The sequence below is a fragment of the Typopeltis vanoorti genome, chromosome 11 (genome assembly GCF_054136105.1).
Source record: "Typopeltis vanoorti isolate ZY-2024b chromosome 11, IOZ_Tvanoo_1.0, whole genome shotgun sequence".
NCBI classification, from domain to species: domain Eukaryota; kingdom Metazoa; phylum Arthropoda; class Arachnida; order Uropygi; family Thelyphonidae; genus Typopeltis; species Typopeltis vanoorti.
Genome location: NC_143559.1, coordinates 84971672 through 84988014, shown reverse-complemented (window position 1 = coordinate 84988014; position 16343 = coordinate 84971672). Strand labels below are relative to the sequence as shown.

The 16343-nt window shown below is 39.2% G+C and overlaps 1 protein-coding gene across 7 annotated transcripts in view; it reads right to left on the bottom strand.

The window, feature by feature from the left end:
* Window positions 1–16343, bottom strand: part of LOC150101815 (phosphatidate cytidylyltransferase, mitochondrial) — a 195858-nt gene that overhangs the window by 53378 nt on the left and 126137 nt on the right. The window lies entirely within an intron of this gene.

Sequence of the window (16343 nt, the reverse complement as noted above, 5' to 3'; positions counted from 1 at the left end):
GAAAGCTAATTTTCCAACATACAATAATAAACACTCATCCCACGAAATGCATTGATTACCCTAATATCAGAATGGATTCTCCTTCTTTTCACATGTGCAGAAATGCCAAAGGGTCTCGCATCTGTGGGCATACATTAGTATAACTGGAGTCAACTGCAAAAATTTATACAGAATAAGAGAGAAATTAGTCAAAACACTAAATTAAATGTATAAAAGAAACTGTTTTCAAACTAATAATTTCAATTTATAGATTTGAGAGTGAGTTAGAAATAAAAACAGTTTTTCAAAGAACTGGAGGACCAGATATGAGAGTTCTGCGAAATCAGGAGTGTGATTGGAATCAATATTATCACATGAAAAAATAAAGATTAAAATGGGACCTGACATTATTAGCATTCAATAATGTGTGACTAGAACTAATTTGTGGTAGCATATTTATTTAAACATAATGGTAAGGGAAAAAATGAACAAATCAAGCATTTGTTACCAAGATAGCAAGGGGGGGGGGGGTCAGAGGAAAACTAAGAGTTCTTGACATCTTCTAATCTTGCCAGATTAGAAGATGTCATAAGATCCAACAATAGTGGAGTCTGAGTCCTTACAAATAACATTAATTTGAACAAAAATTGTTCATAGGAAGCTAGTGATAATGTAAATTTAATCATGTAGTACTATCACAGCATCCTGTGTCCTGAGTGGACATATCATAAATCTGATGATAATGCTTGTAAAAATCAATTTTTTTTTTGTCACACAGAGACAAAAAAAGTCATAAAGTGAGAGTGATATCTTTCAAGGACATGCCACATACTCAGAGACCCAAAACTTCATTCCTTTCACGTGTATGTTAGTAAAAAAAGGGTGCTGCAGGCCAGATGCCAAATAACGCACATGCTTAAATCTGTCAGTAATGAGTCAGGAGTGGCTCTCTAGTCAATTGGTACATAATCTCACTGCCACATACTCTGCCAGGTCATACCCAGAGAAAAAGGTCAAGTAGTGATGTTGGAGGTACTGTCAAGGCCACATTATGGCAAGGAGACTGATTGCTCTCTATATGGATGTCATGTTCAAAAGTCATCTTATCTCCTCTCACTGCAAATCCCACACTCAGTCCTTCCATCCAATCATGAATGAACTTATGATGAATCATACAAACACTGACACTGCAACAAAAATGAATCTCACCCAAAAACCCAATCACAACAAAAATGACAGACTGATAACAACATACAAATCATGCCAGAATCACCACCACAAAAACTCACTTTCACATCCATTTTACTCATCTGTGGCATTAACATCAACATAAATGACATTTACCACTTATGGCCATCCAGACCACACCATACTCTTGAGAAACCCAAATTGTAGTTACATCCACTACTGTTCACCTTGCCACTAGGGTGGTGCCAGTGCCTTTGTAAGATCTGACACTGCTTGTTGGAGAATGGCTAACTTAGAATCCCCTACTTTTGACCTCCTCTGGCTCAAGGTTTCCTTACCCCATTTAGTAACATTCATTTGCTACATTAACTGGTCTCCAAACTCCAATAGCCATTCAGATCTCTTCATGAAACTTGATCATCTACAATCCAGTTATATAAATAGTAAGGTCATCCTTCTTAGGAAAGATTAACATCCACAATTCTAAATGGCTCCCCCCTTTTCGAACACCACCACCCAAGCTGGACAAGATGCACAAATCTTGGCTATAAGCAATGACCTAATGCAAATCCTACATCTACATACCCACCTGAATTTCTGATAACCCTCTTCAGTCTTCTAATACTTGTGATCTCTTTTTTAACCAGTTCTATTTCCAGATTCACTGTAGAGGTTACTCACCTCTCAGTAACTCAGATCATAATCTTGTGCAAGTCTTCTCTCTTACAGAATACCCATCTGACAATTAACCTTATGTGTTCTTTAGCATGACAAAGGTGCCAAGTGGGATGATCCCCTGGAATTTCTACTACTTCTTTCCATGATCTGACTATTACTTCTGCTTCTTACCAAACACCTGTTCCAAGCAAGTAGCAGAAATTAGCCTCACAGGTACAAATGCCTTCATTCCCCATTCTACCCAAAACCAGTGTAACAAAGTGAAGAAAAAAAAAATTCAACTTACCCCAGGTGGTGTCATCAAGAATCCCATAAACTCACCCTATGCTAAAGCATGTAACAAATACAAAACAGTCATCAAAAGATCTGAATCCGATTTCATAAAAGCCAACAGCAAAAAACTAGTCTCCTGTTCAAACAAAAGTTGTGCCTTCTCTTCCCTTATTAAGGACTTCAGATGTAATTTCTCGTTCCACCTCTCTATCATCCTGAAGGCACCAGCATTTCAGTACCTAAAGATAAAGCTGACCTCCTGGCATCACTCCTTTCCTCCAAGCATATATGACTACTGCAGATTGCTTCCTGCCATACCAAAATCTGGGCACTGTGTGCTATGTCTCCTATAGTAGTTTTTTGGCAAAAAGACATAAAAAATTACTAAATAACTTGGACAGAATAAAGTCTTTTGGCCCTGATGTCATTTCTCTAATTGTGCTCCATAGCTAAACACATCCTGTTACTGTCTCTACAATCTTTTATACTTGGCTGCTGCTTATCCCAATGTGTGGAAGCAATCATATACCTAACCTAGTCCAAAAAAGGGGGATGGAAGTCTACCACCAAAAAACCAAACTACTAACCAAACGTTCTCTCGAGAATAATAGAGAAAGTAATCAATAGTCAACTTCTCCACTACTTAGAGACCTATCAATTAATCAGCAAGCACTAGTATGGATTCCACCATGCAGGATCCACAGCTGACCTCAGCCAACATCACCCACCACTAGACACGAGCCATGGAAAGGTTCAGACAAAAATGTGCTGTCACTTTTACTGTCTTAAATAAACTTTCATCATTTGGTCTACCTGCACCCTTTGAAACTGGTTAGCTTTCCCTAGTTGAGAAAGCTAACTGCATATCATGGTGAATGTCTCCTTCTCTTCAAGCTTCGTCAACAATGCAGGAGTGCCTCAGACTCTGTTCCATCTCTACTCTTTCTCCTATACATAAATGACCTACTCTCAATCAACACTAATCCTATTCACTGCTCTGCAGATGATAGTACTCTCAGTCTCTCCTGGCATAAACACATTACTTCAATAACTTCCTCAGCATCCAAAAAAATATGCATTCTCTTCCACTCAAGATGCTATTTTACACCCACCCAACTACCAACTCTATACAAATCCCAAATCTGCCCATCCTTAGAATACCTCATATCCGAGATGATGTATCTCAAACCTCCCAAAAATTCTTGGCATTGTCCAAAGGAAAGTGATTCGACTCATATATGATCTTTCTCTTACAGACTCATTTCAACCTCTATTTCAATGTTTCAATACAGTGTCCATTCTATTTCCCTGCGGGAAAGTATCCTCAAGGAAAGAATAACTAACTCAGAATACTGAATTAAGTTAGTCATTTCCCTTCAACAACTAACTCACTCAAAAAAAGGCAGGTGAACCATCATATCACATAATAACATGAACCATATACTGACTAATCATCACTGTGGCCAAACCAATTTGCATATCATGAAATTCACTGCTTTCATATAGAATGGATTGTGTATATTCACTCAGCTTATCTCCTCATTCATTTTTTTTCCATACATATTAATAAATAGATAATAACATAAACATTTTCAACGCTGCCAAATTAGATAATCATTATACATAAATTTAAATCAACTTATTCTCAAGCCCCTGAGAAACATTCCCATATTTATACTCTAAAAATAAAATATGAGCTTCATATATCTGAAGAAGACAGTTATAATATAACTTCATATTCTAACTGTTCTCTTTGCTATCTTTATAATATCCACTGGTGAAGCCTGGTTCAACCATTAAAACCATTGGTGTTTGATATCATAATCTTTATATTAATTTGCTGATATTCCTAACCATGAAAGATAAATACAATAATGCTGCACATCAGAAGAATATCTCACATAAAAAATTATATAAAAAATCAAATAAGAAAACAACAAAAATACAAATTTAAAAATCTTTGCACATCCACTTACTCAACATATCAACTTTCACCAAAATTAGATAATCAACACATTCCATCCAAAATCCATGTACACTGTCCTAGCAAGTAAGCTTGAGAACACTTTAAAAAGAGTATAGAAAAAAAAAAACTAAGCTACATACAAAAGTAGTTAAACAAAAGTCATGGGAAGCCTTTGGTAAGAACAAAGAAGACATCATGTTGGAGGCTTAATGGATTTTTTACAACACTCAGAAAGGATTATTATTATTATTATTATTATTATTATTATTCAGGCCTCCAAGGAGTCAAAAGACTCATCGAGGGAGGTCCTTCCTAAGACATAAAGTCTGTCAAGACTCATCGAGGGGAGGTCCCCCCCCTGAGAAACACAAAGTCTATCATACCACTCTTTAAACTCAGTGACCGTTCTCACTCCCACCATTCCATCAGGCAATGCATTCCACAGCTCAACCACCCTCCACACAAAGAAACCACTCCTTATCCTCTTGCTCACAGTTTCCTTTCGTAACTTCCAGGGATGGCCTCTTGTCATCACTCCTTTGCGCTGTTCAACCAAGCGAAAGAACTCCCCAGTGTCAACCCTGTAACCACCTCTCAACAGTTTAAAAGTCTCAATCATATCGCCTCTCCTTCTTCTATCCACCAAACTCTGCAGTCCACATTCTCTCAGCCAATCCTCATAACTATCCTTGTACAGTCCTGAAACCATCTTTTTCATCCGTCTTTGTATCCTTTCCACTGTTAATTTATCCCCTTCAAATCCTGGGGACCAAATCTGAGAACAATAGTCCAAGTGTGGTCTGATCAGAGACTTATACAACGGAATGATAACCCTCTTATCTCTACAGGTCAGTGTCCTTCTCATAATTGCAGCAATCCTCTGTGTTACCTTCGCCACCTTTGCAATATGTCCCCTAAACTTCAGGTTTCTATCAATCATCAACCCCAGATCTCTTGTCTCCCCAACTTCCTCCAGTATAACTCCTCCCATAGAGTATGCAGCATCCCATCGATGTTTCCCAAACCTCAAGACCTTACATTTTGCTGCATTAAACTGACATCCCCATTCATTTGCCCATCTATCTAGCTTATTCAAATCCTCTTGCAGGGCTACCACATCTGCACTATTACTAATAATCCTTCCCAGCTTCGCATCATCTGCAAACAACTGAATATCCCCTAGCAATCCACTGGCAATGTCATTGATATAAAGGTTAAACAATATACAGGGTGTTCGGGATAAATTTGACATATTTATAATTAATTATATTTTTCCGTAAGTTACATGTATTAACACACACTTCTCTTCATTTAAAAGTTTGGACCCTTCTTCATTCATATACAAGATGTCAGAAAGGATGGATAGCTGGAACCCACCTGAATCATGGAAGAGAATAACTTGTATCATGATGATTCGTGCCCGCCATCAAAATAAGGATATTACGACTGCTGCCCAATGCTCCCTGAATACAGTAAAAACAATCAGGCATGAACTAGAGACTTGCAATGGTGACTACGAGGATGTAGCAAGAAGAAAGATCCCTAGCAGACGATCTGATTGCGTTCGTACAGCAGAATTCCTCGCAAATCTGCAGGAACAGGTGTTGAAGAACCCTGGCATTGGAATTCGGGCTTTGTTCGTGGAGTTGCTAACTGTAGTCAAGCCCTGGATAACAAGGGTAGCCAATGGTAGGCCGTATGTATGGCAGCAGGATTCGGCCCCTTGCCACACCTCTGGGAAAAGTCAAAAATGGTTGTCTGAAAATTTCTACGACTTCACCAGTCCAAATGTTTGGCCTCCAAACTCCCCAGACCTTAACCCCATGGATTATTTTGTATGGGGCGCAGTTGAAAAAGACACCAATCGCACTTCCAGTAATACAAAAGCCCAGCTAATGGATAAAATTAAAACAGTTTTTGCGGCCCTTCCCAGGGAGACTGTAGCATCAGCTTGTTCGAGGTTCCGAAGCAGAATTGAAGCTGTGATCGATGCTAATGGTGGTTATTTTGAGTAAATCTTGTTGATAGTATTGTAATTAACTCTGCCTGTAATGTTTTTTTGTCAATTCATTAAATTTAATAGATACAAAGAAGATTTTCTTTTTCCTTATGAAACTGTCAAATTTATCCCGAACACCCTGTATGTCCTAGTACCGAGCCCTGTGGGACCCTACTTGTAACCTTCTGTCTCCTTGAAACTGCTCCACCATACACAACTCTCTGACACCTATCAGACAGCCAATCCTGAATCCAGATGACCAATCTGACATCCAGACCCATGTGTTGCAACTTAAATATCAGCTTATCATGTGGCACCCTGTCAAATGCCTTTGCTAAGTCTAAGAAAATTGCAGTATATGCCTTTCCCTCATCTAATGTTCTTGTAACTTTATTATAAAAGGCTAGCATATTGCTAAAACAAGAGTGCCCTTTCACAAATCCATGTTGACTCTCACAGATAACATTACCCTCATCTGCCCAGTGCTGTATACGGTCCCTCACTACTTTCTCCAAGATCTTAACAACTACTGATGACACACAGACTGGTCTATAATTAGACACTTCCAGTCTGTTACCACCCTTATGCAATGGCACTATCTTACCTTCCTTCCATTCCCTGGGCACCTTTGCCAAAGCCAGATTTTCGTTGAAAATCCATGTTAAAGGCACTGTCAATTCCCTAGCACATTCTCTCAAAACTCGTGGTGAAATACCATCCACTCCCACAGCTTTACTGACATCCAGAGTACTCAGTATCTGAAACACACTCTCCTCCTGTACCTCCAGACCTCGAACCAGTCCTATCCCTCTAGCATTAAAACTCACTCCTCTAGGATGAAATACTCCAATAAAGTGTTCATTGAACAATTCCACTATGTCCTCTGCATCAGTCACTCTATTTCCATTTTTATCCCACAATATCATTCTTCTACAGTCATTTCTCCTCCTACTGGCCACATAGCTAAAAATTCCCTAGGATTTTCTTTGGATCTTAGGGCCAATCTCCTCTCATATTCCAGTTTCGCTTTCCTTACCACACTAGTCACTCTTCTGGCCTGTGTCTTATATTCCTCATGCATCTCTTCACCTGTCTCCTTATATCTCTTCCATAGCCTCTTTTTCGCATGCAATTCCTGTTTAATATTGTTTGTCATCCATTTTACTCCAAATTGCGTCCTCTTCTTCACTCGTGGTATACAACTTACCGTTGCTGATAACAAATATTCTTTCACAATTTCCCACGCACTAGTGATATCCCTGCCTTCCAATTCCTGCCTCCATGAAACTTCCCGAAGTTGACGTCTAAGACTATTATAATCACCTGCCTTATAATTCCACATAAGTTCCCGTCTCTTTGATACTCCTGCATGTCTATTCATTTTCCAAGTCAACACCATATGGTCACTCTCTCCAACTGGTGGGAGAGACATCAACTCAGTTATTATCAACTCTTCTGATGCTATAACCAAATCCAAAACTTTTGAACCTCTTGTTCCCTCTGTTACATGTTGCCTAAGACATTTGTCCCTCAAGAATTCTAGAAATTCCATTCCCCTATTGCTACATGCATCTTCCTCTCTCCAATTTATACTACTGAAGTTAAAATCTCCCATAACAATCATTCTTCTTGCACTTGCCAAACTTAGCTGTCTAAACATCTCCTGGTCCTCATCCTCTGTGCTCCTGGGTCTGTAGCAACACCCCACTAAATATCCTGTCTTGCCTACCTCTACCTCACACCATACGCTCTCAAAATCATTTGTCTCACTTCCTTCCAAATTCTCCACTCTTAGAGGACATAGGTCATCACTTATCATAAGCAGTACCCCACCATCACGCTTTCCCCTCCTATCCTGACGAAAAATGCTATACCCAGCGACTTCTATTCCTGTTGTTATATCCCCTTCTGTCAACCACGTCTCAGTGATCGCAATAATTTTTGGCCAGGCTGATGCTATCTGCGCCACCAATTCCTCTCCCTTATTCCGGATACTCCTGGCATTAGTATAAATTAGATTAAAACAGAATTTAATACTTCCTATATTTCGTCCTAGTCACTAGGACATCTACGGGGATTACAAAAACAACTAATGTAACATGAACACAAATATCATACAATACTAAGCCCAACCACGTGGGTGACACTAAAGTCCTATCTAGGTGGAGCGCCCTCTAAGGGCAGTTGTAGGTGGCCTGGATGAGTGTTTCCCAAATCTTCGGAAGTTTAATGCAACCGTATTTATCAAGATTTGGTTGATTTCTGAGAGCAGCTGCTGCTTCTAAGAATAGTCTCTCTTTCTTGAATTTGCTGTGATGGAGCATGGTGGTTTTCTTCCATGATACCCTGTGGGTGGTGTACAAGACATGGTCAGCCAAGCCTGAATGACCATAGTTGTGTGGCTGACCATGTCTTGGACACCACCCACAGGGTATCATGGAAGAAAACTACCATACTCCACCACAGAAAATTCAAGAAAGATAGACTATTCTTAGAAGCAGCAGCAGCTCTCAGAAATCAACCAAATCTTAATAAATATGGTTGCATTAAACTTCCAAAGATTTGGGAAACACTCATCACCAGAGGTCCCACCTTACATTCCAGGCCACCTACAACCGCCCTTAGAGGGCGCTCCACTAGATAGGACTTTAGTGTCACCCACGTGGTTGGGCTTAGTATTGTATGATATTTGTGTTCATGTTACATTAGTTGTTTTTGTAATCCTCGTAGATGTCCTAGTGACTAGGACGAAATATAAGAAGTATTAAATTTTGTTTTAATCCTTTCTGAGTGTTGTAAAAAATCCATTAAGCCTCCAACATGATGTCCTCACAGCACTTAAGCCTCTACACACAAACATAGAAGACAAATATCATGAAGGTGGTAGAACATTCTGGAAGCTCTTAAAGAAACTTAGAAATGGAGGCAAGATTGCTGTGAGAGGAATCAGAGATGATAAAGGTGATATAAAAACTGAAGGTTTCTGGATAAATTAATCTGAAAGATTGCTAAATGCAACAAGAGATGAGAAAACAGTGGAAATAAGATATTAGTGAAATGCAATTAGCAGTACACATCAGTACATTATCATCATCAATTTCTTGATATATACCCTCAAGGGGCATTCAGGCTACTAATCTCCATCCACAATTTTTCTCAAATTAGTCTACTTGTCAGAACTCCAATATTTGCATATCTAATATTTCGTGTTTCTAAGGCACTTCCGACTGAATCAATCCGCCTAGATCTTGGTCTTCCTCTGAGTATTTTTCCTGCCATCTTGACATTAAACAGCTGTTTTGCTAACCTTTGCTCTCATTATTTTAAATAACCAAACCGTTAGATTTGCTCTGCTTACACATTCCTTTCTAATATCTTCATTTTCAATATGATTCTGTCATTGATGCCATCTGTTCACTCCCCTAATTTTCCTCAGAACCCTCATATCCGTGGTCTCCAGTATCTGATCAAGTGCTTTATTTCTAATCTAATGCTCGGATGCATAACTTAAAACTGGATTGAACATTGTCTTGTATTTGGTGTTTTGGCTAATTTTTCTCTTATTCCATATAAATTTATTCAGCTGGCTACCCACTATACCAGCTTTGCTTATTTTGTTATCTATTTCCAGATTTAATCTGCGATCTTCACTAAAAACCGTGCTTGAATAGTTGAAATATTTTACATGTTCTATAGACTCTCCATTCAAAATGCAGCAAGTTTTCTTTTTTTCTGCCTGTTTTCATAGTTATTGGTCTTCTTATTGCTGAATTTCATGTCAAATTTGTTACAGCTGTTATTCGATTTATTTAGCGAATCCTGGAGACTTGCACTTGATGTGTTTAGGAGTACAACATCATTTACATAAAGCAAAGAGTTAAGTTTGATATCTCCAATATCAGGCCTAATGTCACTTTCTTTCATAATGTGATCCATACCCAGATGAAGAATAAAAGCAGAGATAAGGACTCCTGTGGAACTGTACTCCAAGAGATTGATGAGGCCAGGGACTTGGGAGTGTTGGTGGATAGGGAGATGAAGTTTAGAGGGCACATTGCAAAAGTAGCTAAATCAGCTCATCAACTCACTTGGTTGTTGAAAAATACCTTGACGAGCAGAGACAAGCAAGTTATTGTACCTCTGTACCGAGCCTTGATAAGACCTCATCTCGACTACTGTGCCCAGATTTGGTCACCTCGGTTCCTTCTTGATGGGGAGGAGGTGGAGAGGATCCAGAGGCGAGTGACTAAGATGATAACAGGTCTATGGAATGAACCATATGAGAACAGGTTGAAGATTTGTGGGTTGCAGAAACTAGTTGATAGGCAGAGGAGGGGAGATATGATTGAGACATTCAAATTGCTAAAGGGATTCTATAGGATTAATTCAGAGGATATTTTTGAGATCAAGACTGGTGGTGGGAGAACTAGGGGACACCTATGGAAGCTGGGCAAGAGTGTGGTTAGCAGGGGTGTTAGAGCTGGGTTCTTTACTTTTAGAGTGGTAAATGAGTGGAATAAGCTGCCAGTCTGTTGTGGGTGCTATGACAGTGAACGAGTTCAAGGCAAGGTATGATAGATACTGTGAGAATGTAATCGCATAGTTGTGTGGACATGATGTTTAGGGCCTCCCTCGATGAGTCTAAGGACTCCTGGAGTCGCCCGAAATAATAATAATAATAATAATAATAATATGCATCCTTGTCTTACCCCTGATTTTACATCAAACTAGATTCCTGTATTTCCTTTGATTCTAACTGCTGACTTACAATTTAAATAAAAATTATGTATTGCTCTGAATAAAGTTCGATTTACCTCATATAACTGTACTGTTTGGAAAAGCTTTTTCTCTGGGCATCTTGTCGTATGCCTTTACCAGATCTACAAAACTTAAGTACAGATCCTTGTCCTATTTCCATGATTTCTCAACTATTTGTTATAAAGTGAAAATCTGATTTTGATAAGCTCTATTTAGCCTAAACCATGATTGTTCTTTTCCAAGTTTCTCTACCACAATCTTTCTCAACGTCTTTTCAAGTATGCTTGCATAAATCTTACCTGTAAAACTTAGTACAGAAATTCCTCTATAATTCTCATTCAATTTTATGAACGAACTGCACTTTTAGCTATATATGAAAAAATTTTCATGACTACAGCCAAATGTGGGCATAAATTTATTGTCAACATATTAATAAATTATATTACAGAAAAATGTGTTATAAATTTCATATAAATTAAATTGTAATACGTTTTTGGCAAAAGTTACAAATTTTCTAAGGATGTATGTAATTAAGGAATTAACATATAGTGCTTACAGAAAACTATGCAGAGAGATATTTCAGTATGGAATATGTCTGGCCCAAACTGTGATGCAACTCTTGCAATGTCATACAATATTTAGCACCTTGTGATTCAGACGTTCTTGAGGCAAACTCACCCACTCCTCCTTTAGAGCAAGGATGAGGCCTTGTTTTTTTTTTCTGGAGGGGAATTTCAAGCAGCAATGTTGCACCCTAAACATGTTCTATATGGTAGAGATCTGGGGAGCATGCTGGCCACTCAATTCAATTAACATCCTCGGTCTCCAGAAGTATCTCCACTGCTCATGTATGATGTACTGTGGCAATGTCATCTAAAAAATCATCTTTGTCATTGTCATCTTTGCCTACAGCACCATGGAACAATCAAACATGACAATGAAGAACTTCATTGCAATCACCAGTCATAGTCCCTTTTTTCAACACTTGTAGCTCAGTGCATCCTTTAAACAGCCTCCCCACACCATGACCCTAGCACTACCATATCTATCCCTTTCAAGAACATTCTCACAATGGTAAGCAGTGAGAATGTTCTTGAATCAAATCAAGTGTCATCTAGAATCAGAGGAAAGATTAAAATGACTCATCTGTAAAGAGTACATTAGCTCATTGGTGTCTTGTCCAATTTTTATGGATACAACACCACTGAAAACATGCTCTACAATGAACTGTGGATAAAGGGACACAGATTTTTTTCAGGTGCATAGGCCTTTAAGTGGCCTGTGGATAAAAGGACTTCAGTTGTATAGGCCTACTTGTTGTAGACGTCTTGTTTGTCAAGATATCAGCATGCCTGTGCTTGAATGGAGCCAACTGCAAGCTGACCAGCCATGGTGGTTCGATTATGTTTTGCTGTTATAACCAAAATTCTCACTTTATGCTCCATAGTAGAGTGAGGGTGATCTCTTAGCATAGAACATATTTCATTGGCTTGAAATGCTGCCCAGAGGATACAATTCCATGCGAGATTCTAAACTCTCTGGCAATATGAGTAATTTTGTGGCCTTCTTCAAGCTTTCCAATAATTTTTCTCTGCATGAAATCATCTAGGTGATGTCATTGAGCCATTACAAGATATCCTAGTTTGCAACTTTATTTCTTCATGAAAAGAATTTTCTACAAGCACAATTTACTTAGTGCTACCTTTTATCCTGTTGAGTGCTACTAAATAACATCTTTGAGTGCAATTCAAAAATCTGAATATGTACCCACCTTTTATTCGAAATCATTAGTTATACAAGTTAGTTATACAAGCTGATTCATCTGAATTTGTGGTTGTAATCTTCAGAAATGGTGTTTGTCCTTACGTTTTGGGCACAAGTGTATTAGAGCTCTACTCCAGTCATCTGGAATTCAATCTTCTGACCAGGCTCTCTGAATTATGCGGTGTAGCCACTACAAACTTTTTTTTTTATTATTATTATTATTATCATCATCAACACCCAACCTCCATGGAGTCAGAGATTCATCGTGGGAGGTACTCACTATTGCATACCTCATCCAACTACATCTTAAACAGATTCAATGTGTCCACATCCACAACATACTCAGGCAATGCATTCCACTCAATTACCACCCTATATGCAAAGAACCTGCTTCTCACTCCTTTACTCACACCCTCCTTAAGTTTCCAGCAATGGCCTCTTGTTCTACTTCCCTCTCCAATTCTATGAAAAATCTCTTCCATGTCTACCTGATAACAACCCCTGACCAGTTTACATGTCTCAATCATATTCCTCCTATTCACGAGGCTCTGCAACTTACATTCCCTCAATCTGTCCTCGTACTCCACATTCCAAAGACCACTGACTACCTTTGTGAATCTTCTCTGTACCCTTTCCAACATATCCTCGTCACCATGAAAACCCGGTGACCAAATCTGTGCACAATAATCCATATGAGGCCTGATCAAGGCCTTATACAATGGAATCATAACCTCTCTATTTCTGCATGTCAGGGTTCTCCGCATCATTGCCATTATTCGATGTGATGTCTTCACAACTTGTGCAATGTGGCCCCTGAATTTCAGGTCCTTGTCCACCATCACACCTAGATCTCTCATTTCCTCTACTTCTGTTAAAGTTTCCCCACCAAGTATATACTTGGCATCCCATCATTACTTACCAAATCTCAAAACATTACACTTGGCAACATTGAACTGACAGTTCCACTTACCTACCCATTCATGCAATCTATTCAAGTCTTCTTGTAAGGCATTAACATCAGCCTGACTGTGCACTGCTCTCCCCAGTTTTGCATCATCTGCAAACAGCTGGATAGCACTAGTTAATCCCAACCCAATATCATTAACATACAAATTGAACAACAATGGCCCCAAAACTGACCCATATGGCACACCACTGTGACCTTTCTCTTTCGAGATACTGCACCCCCATATACAACTTTCTGATACCTATCTGACAGCCAGTCACTAATCCAACACAGAAGTCTGTTATCTAATCCCATCTCTTTCAATTTAATTAAGAGCTTGTCATGCGGCAGTCTATCAAAGGCGTTTGCAAAATCCAAGTACACTACTGTATATGCATCTCCTCTGTCCAAGGTATTTGTCACCTTGTTATAGCACATAAGTTAGTGAAACATGATCTCCCCTTAACAAACTCATGTTGATAACCACAGAGAATACTGCTGTTATCAACCCATTTCTGTATCCTACTTCTCACCACTCATTCCAGGACTTTCACCACAACTCCAGATATACAGACCGGTCTATAATTTGAAGCTACAGCCTTATCACCACCTTTATGCAGTGGAACAATTTTACCCTCCTTCCACTCCCTTGGAACCTGTGCTGTTGCAAAATTCTTGTTAAACAGGCATGCCAATGCTACTGCCAGTTCCCTGGAACATTCTCTTAAGATGCATGGTGATATTTCATCAAATCCTATCACCTTATTAACATCAGGGTTATTTATTTCCCCAAATACCTCCTGCTCACTCACAATTAAACTATCCACTCCTATGTCCTCTACACTCAAGTTCCTCATGATTCTGCCCTGATCAGGATGAAACACACTTATAAATTGATCACTGAATACCTCAACAATGTCTTCTGCAGCAGTTACCATTCCATGACTTTCTTCCCTTAACTTCATCTTTCCATGATCATTCTTCCTTCTACTTGCCACATATCTAAAAAACTCTCTAGGGTTTTTCTTAGCCTGATTTGCCAATTTCTGCTCATGCTCTACTTTTGTTTTCCTTACTGAGTCACTCTCCTGGCTTGCTCTTTATATTCTTCATGTGACTGATTACCATTATTCATCTTGTATCCTCCAAAGTACTTTCTTTTTCCAGATTTCATGCTTAAGCTCCACTTTCATCCATTTTACACCAACCTTATTCAGCCTTTTGGCCTTTGGGATACATTCGTACATTGATGCTGTTATGTATTTCTTTGTAAGTTTCCATGTAGCATTTATTTCCATAGCGCTCAACTCCTCGTTCCATATATCGAAGTTATCTCCTAAGCTTGTCATAGTCACCAGCCTTATAATTCCACATATATCCTTTCCTTGCAAAAGCTTGCATATGACTAGCCACAACACAGGTGATTACTTCATGATCACTTTCACCAACTGGAGGAAAATGTGAAACCCCCCCCTCTAACAATTAATCCTCTGATGAAATGATGAGATCTAGAACTCTTGATCCTCGCATGTCTTTCTTTACATGCTGCCTGAGATAGTTATCTCTCAAGAACTTGAGAAATTCACTTTCCTTATTCCCAAATGCTATCTCTTCATTCCAATCTATACCACCATAATTAAAATCATCCATAATAATTACCCTTCCTTTTTCACTAATCCAAGTTGTTTATACATTTCTTCATCACCACCTTCGACATTCCTAGGCCTATAGCAACATCCAACTAAATATGTCTTCCTCTCAACCTCCACGTTACACCCACACTGCCTCATAACCATTGCCACTATTTTTCTCTTTCATGTCTACCTTATGTGGACTTAATTCCCCTGCTATCATCCGCAGCACTCCCCCTCCCTTCCTGTCCTTTCTATCCTCACGAAAAATACCATACCCTTCCATGTCTATTCCTGTCTTCTTCATTCAACCATGTTTCACTTATTCCAATGATTTGGGGGTGAATAAACTCAATCACCGAAACCATTTCATCCCCTTTATTTCTGATACTTCTGGCATTTGTAAACGAACACAACAATTCATTTTTAGGTCTATAGCCAGTCCTATCCAAGCCATATGCTGGTTGTGATTTCCCCACTACACCTACAAATCACCTTTATCACCACTTACCATATATACCTCTTCAGTCTCCACTTCTCCAACCACATTGCAATATACCCCATCTTCATACACACATTCACTGCCGCTTTCAACATTCACTCTCTCTCTATGCCATGTCTCCCTGTCCACCCGAGCTCCCCCCCCCCGTTTCCCTGTTCCTCTTGTATTCCCGTTCTCTCTCTCTTCCTCTCTCACCCCACTACTGTTTCCACTGCCAAGCACTGCTGTCTTTTCAGTACCACTCTCCTGATTTTTCTCTTCATCTTTTCCTTCTGATCTCTGGCATGCATCACACACTATACTTTCATCCAGCAACACTTTCTCCAGCACACTCGCTCCAAAGCCATTTAAATGCAACCCATCACACCTGTATAATTTCATTCTTCCCTCAAACACATGCCATACATCCACAAACTCCAGTCCCTTCTCCTCACACAGCTCCACCAACATACCATTCATGATTTTGGCTCTCCGTCACAACTCATCATCATCATCATACCTGGGTAACACACTAACAACCTTTCCTAATACACTGTTATCTTTCACTCTTCTCAATAGTCTCCTGATATTTGTCCTAACCTCCTCCTTATGTCCACTTAGATCATTCGTCCCTACAATCACAACTAACTCTCTCGCTCATTTCTTCCTCATGTTGCCTT